Below are 13,817 nucleotides of genomic sequence, written 5' to 3'. Positions count from 1 at the left end.
CTCCACGCTTATCATACAATTTGACAGCGTTACAGATGGGAAACACCAATCACAGCTAGTACCCACATCAAAGAGACCACAATCACCCTCACATCAAGAGGACAGACACACAAGACAGATTATTCACTAGAAAGACACAGGGACAGACACAGAGGAGACAGATTATTCACTAGCAGGACACATGAGGACAGACAGAGACATTACCATAGACATGACACAGGAACAGATAATCGAGACATGATATGATCACGAAGAACAGACACAGGAACAACAGCGCACCGAGGACGAACAGAGGGACAGATTATTCATTCCTAGCACGACAACAAGGGAGAAGAGCTAATTGTTCGCTGTCTGATAAAACACTCTTATCTCCAAAACAGGAAAAACTTTTCAAAAATGGGAAAAAAATTCCATGATTTTCCATTAACCAACATACAATTAACGAAACTTCAAGAAGATATTTTAAATACATTTTCTTAGTTCATGAAATCGATTCATAGCATTATCAAATATTGAAATTCTTACAACACTCAAAGAAACAAAAGGAGTAGGGAGAGCAGATTGGTCATCTGAAATAATCCTCTAATTTATAAACGTTAGAACAAAGAGATTTGCAGAACAAAATGGTGGCTGATTTTGGGATCCAAAAACAAAAAATCACATAAAAGGTTGACAACGGTGCCAGCCAATAGCAACCAGACAGGGAGAGTTATCAGTTCGTAAGAAGAAGCAGTGTTTCAGAAGCCTGGGGTTAATTGTCATTCATACCCATTAGGACTGCGGTGCTGAGAATCAGACACAGAGGAGAATCACAATCAGCACCAGATGAGAAATGAAAGAACAATCAAACGGGAACCCATCGAGGGAATGTACCCCTTATGTCTTGTGGGGCGGGGGGGGGAAATGGAGGGGAGGAGAGCGAGGGTAAACTAACCCTAACCCGTAACCCATCGAGGATGTACCCCTTTATATCTTGTTGGGGTGGGGGGTGGAGGGGAGGAGACGCAGGGTAAACTAACCCTAACCCTAACCCATCGAGGAATGTACCCTTTATATCTTGTTGGGGGGGGGGGGGGGAGCGGAGAAGAGCGAGGGAAACTAACCCTAACCCTAACCCATCGAGAATTACCCCTTTATATCTTGTTGGGGGGGGGTGGAGGGGAGGAGAGCGAGGGGTTAAACTAAACCTAACCCCCTAACCCATCGAGGAATGTACCCCTTTATATCTTGTTGGGGGGGGGGGGGGGGTGGAGGGAGGAGAGCGAGGTAAACTAACCCTAACCTAACCCCATCGAGGAATGTACCCCTTTATGTCTTGTTGGGGGGGGGAATGGAGGAGGAGAGCGAGGTAAACTAACCCTACCCTAACCCATCGAGGGAAGTACCCCTTTATATCTTGTTGGGGGGGGGGGGAGTAGGGGAGGGAGGGTAAAGGGAGACGAGGGGGTGCTGATTTCTGAGCCTTGGCATGGGGTCGGAGGTCACAGGACAAAAAGTCCCTTTTTAGCAGCACGTTAACCAATCTGAAAGCCTCATAATGGCCCCTAATCATGACTGGCAGGGTGAGTGACCTCCCACACTATATACAGGGGCGCAACTTCCACTGGAGACGGGGGGGACATGTCCCTCCTACATTCTGAAATTGTATTTTTGTCCCCCCCACAGTTTTGTCCTTGGAATGTGATCCAAAACGAGGCAGTAGTGTGCTTTAGGACCATGCGGACGCCTCGGAGCGGTCGGTAGGCTGTTTGGAGTGTTTATCCGACTGAATATAAAATATATATAAAAATGATGTCCCATCCACTTCCAAAACCAAAGTTGTGCCCCTAACAATATATATAGTATAATATATATAAAACATATTGTTAGGTGTACTATATATATATATACATACACACACTACCGTTCAAAAGTTTGGGGTCACTGAGAAATGTCCTRGTTTTTGAAAGAAAAGCTCTTTKCATTAAAATAACATCAAATTGATCAGAAATACAGTGTAGACATTGTTAATGTTGTATTTGTAATGGAATATCTACATCGGCGTACAGAGGCCCATTATCAGCAACCATCACTCCTGTGTTCCAATGGCACGTTGTGTTAGCTAATCCATGTTTATCATTTTAAAAGGCTAATTGATCATATAAAACCCTTTTGCAAATATGTTAGCACAGCTGAAAACTGTTGTTCTGATTAAAGAAGCAATAAAACTGGCCTTCTTTAGACTAGTTGAGTATCTGGAGCATCAGCATTTGTGGGTTCGATTACAGGCTAAAAATGGCCAGAAACAAATACTTTCTTCTGAAACTCGTCAGTCTATTCTTGTTCTGAGAAATGAAGGCTATTCCATGTGAGAAATTGCCAAGAAACTGAAGGGTGCTCAGAGCCTGGGGTGAGAGGGGATCAGGCGGAGGGGAGATGGGCTCAGGGCTGGAGGGCGAGAGGGGACTCAGGGCTGAGACCACGGGAGGGGGACTCAGGAGTAGAGGGGAGAGGGGACTCAGCTGAGAGGAAGAGGGACTCAGGGCTGGAGGGGAAGGGGACTCAGGCTGAGGGGAGAGGGACTCAGCTGGAGGGAGAGGGACCTCAGGGCTGAGGGGGAGGACTCAGGCTGAGGGGAGAGGGCTCAGGGCTGAGGGGAGAGGGACTCAGGCTGAGGAGAGAGGGGACTCAGAGCTGAGGGAGAGGGGACTCAGAGCTGAGGGAGGAGGGGACTCAGAGCTGAGGGGAGAGGGGACTCAGAGCGTGAGGGAGAGGGGCTCAGAGCTGAGGGGAGAGGGGCTCGAGCTCGAGGAGGGGACTCAAGCGAGGGGAGAGGGCTCAGAGCTGAGGGGAGGGGGGACTCAGAGCTGAGGGGAGAGGGGACTCAGAGCTGAGGAGAGGGACTCAGAGCTAGAGGGAGAGGGGACTCAGAGCTGAGGGGAGAGGGACTCAGAGCTGAGAGGGGCTCAGAGCTGAGGGGAGAGGGCTCAGAGCTGAGGGAGGGGCTCAGAGCTGAGGGGAGAGGACTCAGAGCTAAGGGAGAGGACTCAGAGGGGAGGGAGAGGGGACTCAGAGGGAGGGGAAAGGGACTCAGAGCTGAGGGAGCAGGCACTTGACTGCAGGTTTAGGGGCCAGGAGACGGTCCCACATTCAGCTGTCCCAAAACAACAAGAACAGGGGACTGCCACACAGGGACAGCACACCTTAGACCACGCTACTACATAGAAAAAAAAACAGAGCTTAAACATTTAATTTCATTACTCTTGATTTAAAAAATGAGTCTTTTTCTTTTTATGTCCACTTTCTGGTTGTTGTGGAGAGTCTTAAAGCCATATTGTTTTGTATTATATATTACATATGTCTTTGTATTATCTGTTGTACCGTCCCACCTCTTCTATGTCCTAGAACAAATACTACTGGAACGATTCCTATTGGTCTCTGTTGATATTCCATGTAAACTCTGGAGCCTGACAGGACTCTGGAGAGGCTGACTTCTTAAAAAAAAAAAATAACTACGTCAAAACTAATGTGGTCACCTAAAAAGGTCAACATTGGGATTTGTTCAAAATATGTTTTCAGACACTGCCCCTGCTGTTCTAAACGTTTTACTGCAGCTGAGTACTTGAAGCCAACAAGACAGGGCCTTAGATCAAACGGCACATTCAACTATGAATCGACAGTATTGAAGTACAAAGTCAGAGGATATCAAGGTATAATGGCAGCAGTAGTAGTAACCACCACCCAAGACCTGTAGCGTTGCCACCTGTTAGGGAACACCTGTAGGACACCTGAGTAGGGACACCTGTAGACACCAGTAAGGACGGAATACAGTAGGATACCTGTAGGGACACTGTAGGATACCTGTCATAGGGACACTGTAGGAGAATACCTGTAGGGACACCTGTAGGGACACCTGTGGTGCCACCTGTAGGGACACCTGTAGGGACACCTGTAGGGATACCTGTAGGGACACCAGTAGGGACACCTGTAGGGATACCTGTAGGGACACCAGTAGGGACACCTGTAGGGATACCTGTGGTGCCACCTGTAGGGCCACCTGTAGGGARACCTGTYGMGKRACCTGTAGYGACAAACAGTCTCACRTATGTTTTTGGAGGACAGTCTCACCTATGTTTTTGGAGTAGATGGGGACAAAGACGTTGATGACCCTTTCCATGGCCAGTAGGGCCAGACAGAGCAGGACCATTATCTGAAGAGACAGGCTGCCCCGGGGCCACAGGTAAGGGGCCAGGAGACGCACCTTCTGCCCAAAACCATGCCATGTTGACACGGTCTGGGACGACTTTGATGTGGATGGGAAGGACTTAGATGGGGGCTCACTTTCTTTCGGTTGTCTTCTTTTGTCAGGCTGTATGAGGGAAGAGTGACACTTCTTTCAGGAAACAAAGGAACAAATAACTTTTAGCATACTACAACTGTTGAAGCTCGCTGTGAGAACACTGATGTGTAATGCATTAAAATACAAAAAAACWACATAAACAGGTCAACCAATAACAAAATACAACGTTATCAACCACRGTGTCGAATTTTCATACCTTATATACTGTATGCCTAACAATGGAAATAAATAGATGTTTACCTCAATAGTCAGAGTAATTCCAGTTCCTTTTGCATCTTGACTTGCCATTTGATAAACTAGACCAGAGGACCTTGTCTACTTGTTCCTCGTTCCTCCAGGTCTCACTAAATGTTCAACAGAGGGTCGTCAGCTGCCACATACCGATGTTTCCATGTTGCTGTATGTTTTTTTTTGGCGAACTGCACGGTCAGCACGTTCTGCGTTCTAACTTCCGTGCAGCGATCAGGGAGAACGGATGATATAATTTGCATGCTTCAAAAGAGTGATATTAAACATGTCTGTCAAGGAACTGACTGTTCAAGAGGTCAATATATGAACACATTGGTTTTTAGAGATAACATAATAACACATTTTTTCTCTACTTAGCAGTCAGAATGGACCATAGAGAAAGATAGAGGACTCGTCTTTGTATCTGTGCCATTATAGTGTCTGTGACAGCATGAGCAGCGCCATTGATGCTATCAACATTTTAAAAGTAGTTACTTTTCTTCTTCGCGATTGGCTGATCTCGCCTGATGACCTGGTTGGACACGACTCAAAACCGGGTCACCACGAGGGATCAGCCAATGAAGTTGGAAGTCCCACACAGTTGACAATATTATAAATGGTGGAAACTCTCAACGGCGCTGCCCATGCTAATGCAGCCTTTTGACTACTAGAGGCCTCTATCATTCTCTATGGTAAGGATTGGGTGGTATTTTTCACATGACCGGGCATGTGGTCATGTGAGAGGGTCTGCCCTGCCATTGTCCAGTTTGAATAGAGGTCAATTCAGCGTTAATACTTCTTTCTAACGCAAGCAAAGTTGATACATTTGTATCATTTTATCATTGTTACATTGTATCGTTGTCTGCTGTCTGTTTGCCCCTGGAAGTTGTTACATGTATCATTAGTTGAGCAGTGCGCATGGCGAGCTGTTCTACATTGTATAATTTCACCCGTTAGTGAGAGTGAAGACAAAATTCAGCAACTCTTGGAAGTGAGACAGTGCTATCTGGGATACTTGGTACGACCCTACCCTAACCCTAACCCCTACCCTAACCATAACCCCTACCCTAACCATAACCCCTACCGTTTTAAATGTAAACTTCATAGGGGACGACCCAAGGAACCCGGAGAGCACAGACCCTTGGAGGTGAACTTGATTAACCCGTTTTTTTTTAAGTAACAAGGCTCTTTGCACCCCAGGCTCAGAGTTTTACAGAAAGAACAATTATTCTGCCTTTTTTTTATTCAAAAAATTATCCTATGGGTTGAGGGGCCGCAATGGAAAACAAAGCATATTGTGATTGGTAAATTAGTTGCAAAAATCGGACCAATAGGAGACCTCTGAGGCCATTTTGAAAAATGTAAAAAGTCAACTTCAATTTCTTTTTAAAAAGGCTAAGGGTCATTTTTACTTTTAAAAATGAGACGTTTTATCATCAACTTCAACTGTCCTCCAACAGTTTCAGAGGTAGTGGCAGTAAACCACCAAGTCTGATTAGGCTTCACTGAACTTCTGAGTAGCCTACCACTTCTGAGTAGCCTACCACTTCTGAGTAGCCTACCACCTCTGAGTAGCCTACCACCTCTGAGTAGCCTACCACCTCTGAGTAGCCTACCACCTCTGAGTAGCCTACCATAGACAGACAGTCCGAATGCGCCGGCATTTTAATTTAAGGAAATTATGAAGGAAAAAGGAAACCGCCCACTCCTCTTGATAGTATCACCGATATTTAATAAGCTTTACGTATCGGCCACACGGCCTTGGTCAGAGCTCTGAAGAGAGGCTGTGAGTCCGATACGTAAAGCTTATTAAATATCAGTGATACTATCAAGAGCAGTGGGCGGTTTCCTTTTTCCTTCATCTTGTTCAACTGTTACCATGCACCTGCCTAAAAAGATTGCTCAGATGTGCGAGTGCCTTTTTGAATTTAAGGAAATTATGATAAAGTTATTTTTACACATTTATGTAAAATAATAATAATCTGTCAGAGGAGACCCCAGGGGGAGCTGGGACAAATCTAAACCTCTGACGACACACCAATGCAAAGTAGTCTATGACCTAAGAAGACGACAGAGAAACAAGCAACGATCAAGTTACCAAAACAACCTGTCTTGTCCCTGATGTTGACGTCTCAGATTACTGAACGGTATCTTTGCAGATTGGACCTACTGTGTTGACCAGTGGTGTATTTGTTCTCCCAGGTTTGTGTTAGTATACTGTGTTCACCACATTAGGTAAACATGTTTGAATTATACATCACATAAAGGATATAGACCTGGTGATAGTTTCACAATGTCTTAAACGACAAGGTATCAAATCAAAGCGTATTCGGCACAGGATACAAGCAGATGGAAACGGTACAGTGAAATTGCTTACTTGCAGCTCTTCCTCAACAGAGCAGAAAACATGTAAAGTACTGTAGTAAACTGTATCAAACTCAAATTTAGATTTAAAAAAAACATTTTAAAAAAATAGAAAAAGGTTGATAACGGTATAATCTTTGTAAATGACATCATAAATAGGACTGGTGGAGTTATGTCACGCAAATATATCTTCTTATGGCTGCAATCCCYTTAACGGGATGATATGACAGCCAGTGAAAGTGCAGGGCGCCAAATTCAAACAACAGAAATKTCATAATTAAAATTCCTCAAACATACATGTGTCTTATACCATTTTAAAGGTAATCTTGTTGTTAATCCCACCAAACTGTCCGATTTCAAATAGGCTTTACAGCGAAAGCACCACAAACGATTATGTTAGGTCACCACCAAACCACAATAAGCACAGCCATTTTTCCAGCCAAAGAGAGGAGTCACAAAAAGCAGAAATAGAGATCAAATTAATCACTAACCTTTGATGATCTTCATCAGATGACACTCATAGGACTTCATGTTACACAATACATATATGTTTTGTTTGATTAAGTTCATATTCATATCCAAAAACCTCAGTTTACATTCGCGCCATGTTCAGAAATGCCTCCAAAATATCCGGAGAAATTGCAGAGCCACGTCAAATAACAGAAATACTCATCATAAACTTTGATGAAAGATACATGTTTTACATAGAATTAAAGATACATTCTTAATGTAATGTTATTAAAGATTTTCTTAATGCAACCGCTGTCAGATTTCAAAAAGCTTTACGGCAAAAGCACAATATTCAATAATCTGAGAACAGCGTTCAGCCACAAAAGTAAGCCATACAGTTACTCGCCAAATTGTGCAGTCAACAAAACTCATAAAAAGCATTATAAATCTTCACTTACCTTTGCTGATCTTCGTCGGAATGCACTCCCAGGACTCCCACAAGAAATGTTCGTTTTGTTCGGTAATGTCCATCATATATGTCCAAATAGCTATTTTTGTTAGCGTGTTTAGTACACAAATGCAAACGCTCGTGCAGGTCCAGGCGAACGTCGGACAAAAACTTCAAAAAGTTATATTATAGGTCCAAGAAACTTGTCAAACTAAGTATAGAATCAATCTTTAGGATGTTGTTATCATAAATATTCAATAACGTTCCAACCGGAGAATTCCTTTGTGTGTAGAGAAGCAATGGAACACAGGTCGATATCATGTGGAATGCGCAAGACCAGGAGCTGGCTCTCTGCCAGACCACTGACTCAAACAGCTCCCATCCGGCTCCACATCACAGTAGAAGCTTCATTCAATGTTCTACAGACTGTTGACATCTAGTGGAAGCCGTAGGAAGTGCAAACAGATCCATATCCAATAGGCGTTGAATTGAAAATCGACCAACCTCAGATTTCTCACTTCCTGGTTGGATTTCTTCTCAGGTTTTTGCCTGCCATATGAGTTCTGTTATACTCACAGACATAATTCAAACAGTTTTAGAAACTTCAGTGTTTTCTATCCAATAGTAATAATAATATTCATATATTAGCAACTATGACTGAGGAACAGGCCGTTTACTCTGGGCACCTCTGTGCACCTTTCATCCAAGCTACTCAATACTGCCCCTGCAGCCATAAGAAGATATGGAAATGTCTGCTCTATCCAAAATTACAACCAACTGACTGCAGGATGACCGCAAAAATGGAGGAGGCAGCATGGGGGAGAAGGTAAGGACCTTGTCTGTCGGTATTAACCCACAATTGGTTATAGAAAATTGTGATAAATAAAAAAGTATACCAGTTTAATTTAAGGACCAACACATTGACAGCTGGGCCACATAGGTTGACAGCTGTTCCACACAGGTTGACGGCTGTTCCACACAGGTTGACGGCTGTTCCATACAGGTTGACAGCTGTTCCATACAGGTTGACGGCTGTTCCATACAGGTTGACGGCTGTTCCGTACAGGTTGACGGCTGTTCCAAACAGGTTGACAGCTGTTCCATACAGGTTGACGGCTGTTCCATACAGGTTGACGGCTGTTCCATACAGGTTGACAGCTGTTCCGTACAGGTTGACAGCTGTTCCATACAGGTTGACAGCTGTTCCACACAGGTTGACGGCTGTTCCATACAGGTTGACGGCTGTTCCATACAGGTTGACGGCTGTTCCATACAGGTTGACAGCTGTTCCGGAGAAGCAGATAGCAGGGTATTTCGTCTTTGTATTGTGCATTAATAGTGTCTGTGACAGATGAGCAGCGGCCAGTTGATGCTATCGAACATTTTAAAAGTAGTTACTTTTCTTCTTCGCGATTGGCTGATCTCGCCTGATGACCTGGTTGGCCTTGCCCCTTCACCACGACTCAAAGCCTTCGGGTACCCCACGCAGGGATGCAGCCAATGAGTTGGAAGTCCCCACGTTGACGAATATTGATAAATGGTGAACTCTCCGGCGCTGCCATGCTAATCAGCTTTTGACTACTCGAGTCTCTATCATCCCTCTCTATGGTAACGCCGATTTGGGTGTTATTCTTTCACATGATCAGGCATGTGGTCCATGTGAGAGGGTTGCCTGCCACATTGTCCAGTTTGAATAGAAGGTCAATTCACGGGCGTTAATACTTCTTTCTAACGCAAGCAAGTTGATACTTTGTCTCATCTTTATCATTGTTACATTGTATCGTTGTCGCTGCTGTTTGCCCCTGGAAGTTGTTACATGTATCATTTAGTTGAGGCAGTGCGCTATGGGAGCTGTGGTCTACATTGTCTAATTTCACCCGTCTAGTGAGAGTGAAGACAAAATTCAGCAACTCTTGAATGAGAAAGGCTATGGGATACTTGGTAGACCTACCTAACTACCCCTACCTAACCATACCCCTACCTAACCATAACCCTACGTTTTTAAATGTAAACTTCATAGGGGAGACCCAAGGAACGAGAGCAACAGAGACCCTTGGAGGTGAACTTGATTAGACCGTTTTTTAGAAGTAACAAGGCCTTTGCACCCAGGCTCAGAGTTTTACAGCAAGAACAAAATTATTCTGGCTTTTTTTATTCAAAAAAGTTCATCCCTATGGGTTGAGGGCGCGCCGCAATGGAAACCACAGCAAGTTGTGATTGGTAAATTTTAGCTTTGGCAAAAATCGACCATAGGAGACTCTGAGGCCATTGACAAATTAAAAAGTCAACTTCAATTTTCTCTTTTTAAAAGGCTAAGGGTCATTTTTATTTTAAAAAATGAGACGCGTATTTTAATCTATCAACTCTTCACTGTCCTCAACAGTTTAAGAGGTAGTGGACAGTAACGTACAGAGTCTGCATGTAGGCTCTCACTGAACTTCTGAGTAGCCTACCACTCGTGTCTGAGTAGCTACACCATTCTGAGTAGCCTAACACCTCTGAGTAGCCTCCCACTCTGAGTAGCCTACAACGTCTGAGCTACGTCCTATCGCTTACCCTTCTGAGTAGCCTACATAGACACATTAGTCCGATCGCAGGGCACTTTTAATTTAAGGAAATTATCGGGAGAAGGAAAAGGGAACGACAACCACAGCCTCTGCTTGATAGTATACGATAGTGAAAGCTTTAAACGTTCGGCGCCTCCACGGCTTTGGTCAGAGCACTTGAAGAAGCTGTGAGTCCGACTACTACTTATTAAATTATCCAGTGATACTATCAGGAGCAGCTGGGCGGTATTCTTTTCCTTCATCTTGTTCACTGTTCATGCACCTGCCTAAAAGCTTGGCTTCAGATGTGACGAGTGCCTTTTTTGAATTTAAGAAATTAAATGATAAAGTTAACTCTTTACACATTTATGTTAAATTTTACTGTGAGCACTTCGCCGCTACCATCCGACTTCGTTTCAATTGAGATAGTGACTCTTTTTCGACTTGGGCCTTCTGTCTAAATTATTGGAATGAGGTAGTTACAGTTGCCACAGACGAGGAATCTGTCAGATGGAGTCCTAAAAAAATTCCAGTGGGGAGCTGGGCAAATTAAACCTCTGACGCACACGATGCAAAGTAGTTCTATGACCTAGAGTAAGACGACTAGAGAACAGAACAACGATCAGTTACCAAAACAAACCTTGTCTTGTCCCTGATGTTGACGTCTCAGATTTACTGAACGGTTATCTGTTGCAGATTGGACCTCAGCTGGTGACAGTGGGTGTATTTGTTCTCGCCAGTTTAGTGTTAGTATACGTGTTCAGCACATTGGGTAAACATGTTCGACATTAATATCATCACATGAAGGATATAGATGGTGATGTTTCAACCGAATGTCTTAAACGAAAGGTATCAAATCAAAGCGTCTTCGCACAGGTACAAGCAGATGGAACGGTATCATGTGAATGCTTGTACTTGCAGCTCTCTCCTCAACTAGTGCAGAATACATGTGACAATACTGTAGTAAACTGTATCAAACTCAAATTTAGATTAAAAAAACATTTTTTTTTAAAGAAAAAAGGTTCATAAGGTATAATCCTCTGGTAAAATGAATGCCAATAAATAGGACTGGTGGATTAATGTCACGCAAATATATCTTCTTAATGGCTGCAATTCCGATTCAACGGTAATGAATTATGCAGCCAGTGAAAGTGCAGGCGCAAGTTCACCAACAGAAATATCATAATTAAATTCCTCAAACTACATGTAGATCTTATAACGCATTTTAAAGCTCATCTTGTTGTTATCCCACCAAACTGTCCGATTTTCAAATAGGCTTTACAGCGAAAGACACAAACGATTATGTATCAGGTCACCACCAAAACCACAATAAGCACAGCCATTTTTTCCAGCGACAAGATAGCAGTCACAACAAAGCAGAGATAGAGATCAATTAATTCGCCTAACCCTTTGATGATCTTCATCAGATGACACTCATAGAATTCATTTACAACAATAATATTATGATTTGTTCGATTAAGTTCATATTTAATATCCAAAAAACCTTCAGTTTACATTGCGCCATGTTCAGAAATGCCTCCAAATATCGAGAAATTGCAGAGAGCAACGTCCAAATAACAGAAATCTCATCCTACACTTTGATGAAAGATACATGTTTTACATAGAATTAAAGATACACATTTTCTAATGCAACGTGTGTCAGATTTCAAAAAGGCACAATATCTACATAACCTGAGAACAGGCGTTCAGGTTCCACAAAGTAAGCCTACAGTACCGTCCAACGTGCAGTCAACAAAACTCATAAAAAAACATTATAATCTCACTTACATTTGCTGATCTGCGTCGGAGATGCACTCCAGGAATCCCACAAGACATGTTGTTTTGTTCGGTAATGTCCATCATTTTACGCTTCCAAGTCAGCTATTTTTTGTTAGGCGTGTTTAAGGTACCAAATGAAGCTCGTGCAGGTCCAGCGCGACGTGGACGAAAACTTCAAAAAGTTATTACAGAGTCGAAGAACTTGTCAAACTATTTACAGAATTCAATCTTAGGATGTTGTTTCATAAATATTCAATACGTTCCAACCGAGAATCTTTGTGTGTAGCAGAAGCATGGAACGGCAGGTCGATATCAATGTGGAATGCGGCATGCAGGGACCTGGCTCTCTGCAGACCATGACTGAAACAGCTCCCATCCGGCTCAAACAATCACAGTAGCACAGTTTCATTCAAGGTTCTACAGCTGTTGGGAATCTAGTGGAAGCAGTAGGAAGTGCAACAGATCTATCTAGCGTGTGTATTCAATAGGCGATGAAATGAAAATCGACCAACTAATTTCTCACTTCCTGGTTGGATTTCTCTCATGTTTTTTTTGCCTGCGTATGCAGTTCTGTTATATTACGTCACTCGACCATAATTCCAAACAGTTTTTTAGAAACTTCAGAGTGTTTTCTATCCAATAGTAATAATATATGCATACTATTAGCAACTATGACTGAGGAGCAGGCCGTTTACTCTGGGCCTCTGTGCACCTTTTATCCAGCTACTCAATACTGCCCTGCAGGCATAAAGAAAGATATGGAAATGTCTGCTCTATCCAAAAGGTTGACGGCTGTTCGTACAGGTTGACGGGCTGTGTCGTACACGGTTGACGGCTGTTTCGTACAGGTTGATCGGCTGTTCGTACAGGTTGACTGGCTGTTCCGTAGCAGGTTGACGGCTGTTCCGTACAGGTTACGGCTGTTTTCGTAGCAGGTTTGACGCTGTTCCGAAAGTTGACGGTCTGTTCCGGACAGAGTTGACGCTGTTCGCATACATTTGAACGGGCTTGTGAAAGCGACGCAATCTGCTTCTTCCTGTTACTGAGGCTTACGCACATGGTTTAACATCTTGTGGTAAACCCTCTATTTATTCTCTGGTGAAGTATTTTCTTTGATGTGATTTGACACGATACGCTAGCGTCTGACATGAAGATACCGCCTGCTCTTGACACAGATATCGCCTCTCCTTGAACAGATACGCTAGCTCTTGCACAGATACCTAGCTCCTTGACACAGATTACGGCCTAGCTTCCTTCACACAGATACGCTGCTTCCTGACACAGATACGCTACCTCCTTGACACAGATACGCCTACCTCGCTTGAAACAGAATACGCTACCTCTTGACACAGATACGCTACCTCTTGACTTTGGACACAGAACCGCCGACTTCTTGACAGCAAGATTCGCCCGACCTCTGACACAGATACGCCTATTCCTCCTTTGAGCACAGATCGCCTACTCTTGAACAGATAACGCTAACTCCTTGACTTTGACACAGACACGCGACTTCTTGACCAGATATCGCGACTCTCTGACCAGTATACGCCTACGTCCTTGAACCGATACGCTACCTCTTTGACACAGATTCGCCTAACTCCTTTGACTTGACACAGACACGCCGATTCCTTGACTATGACCGCCCGACCTCCTTGACAAGATA

The sequence above is a fragment of the Salvelinus sp. IW2-2015 genome, unplaced genomic scaffold (genome assembly GCF_002910315.2).
Source record: "Salvelinus sp. IW2-2015 unplaced genomic scaffold, ASM291031v2 Un_scaffold3141, whole genome shotgun sequence".
Lineage (NCBI taxonomy): Eukaryota > Metazoa > Chordata > Actinopteri > Salmoniformes > Salmonidae > Salvelinus > Salvelinus sp. IW2-2015.
Note: the sequence above shows the minus strand (reverse complement) of the source record.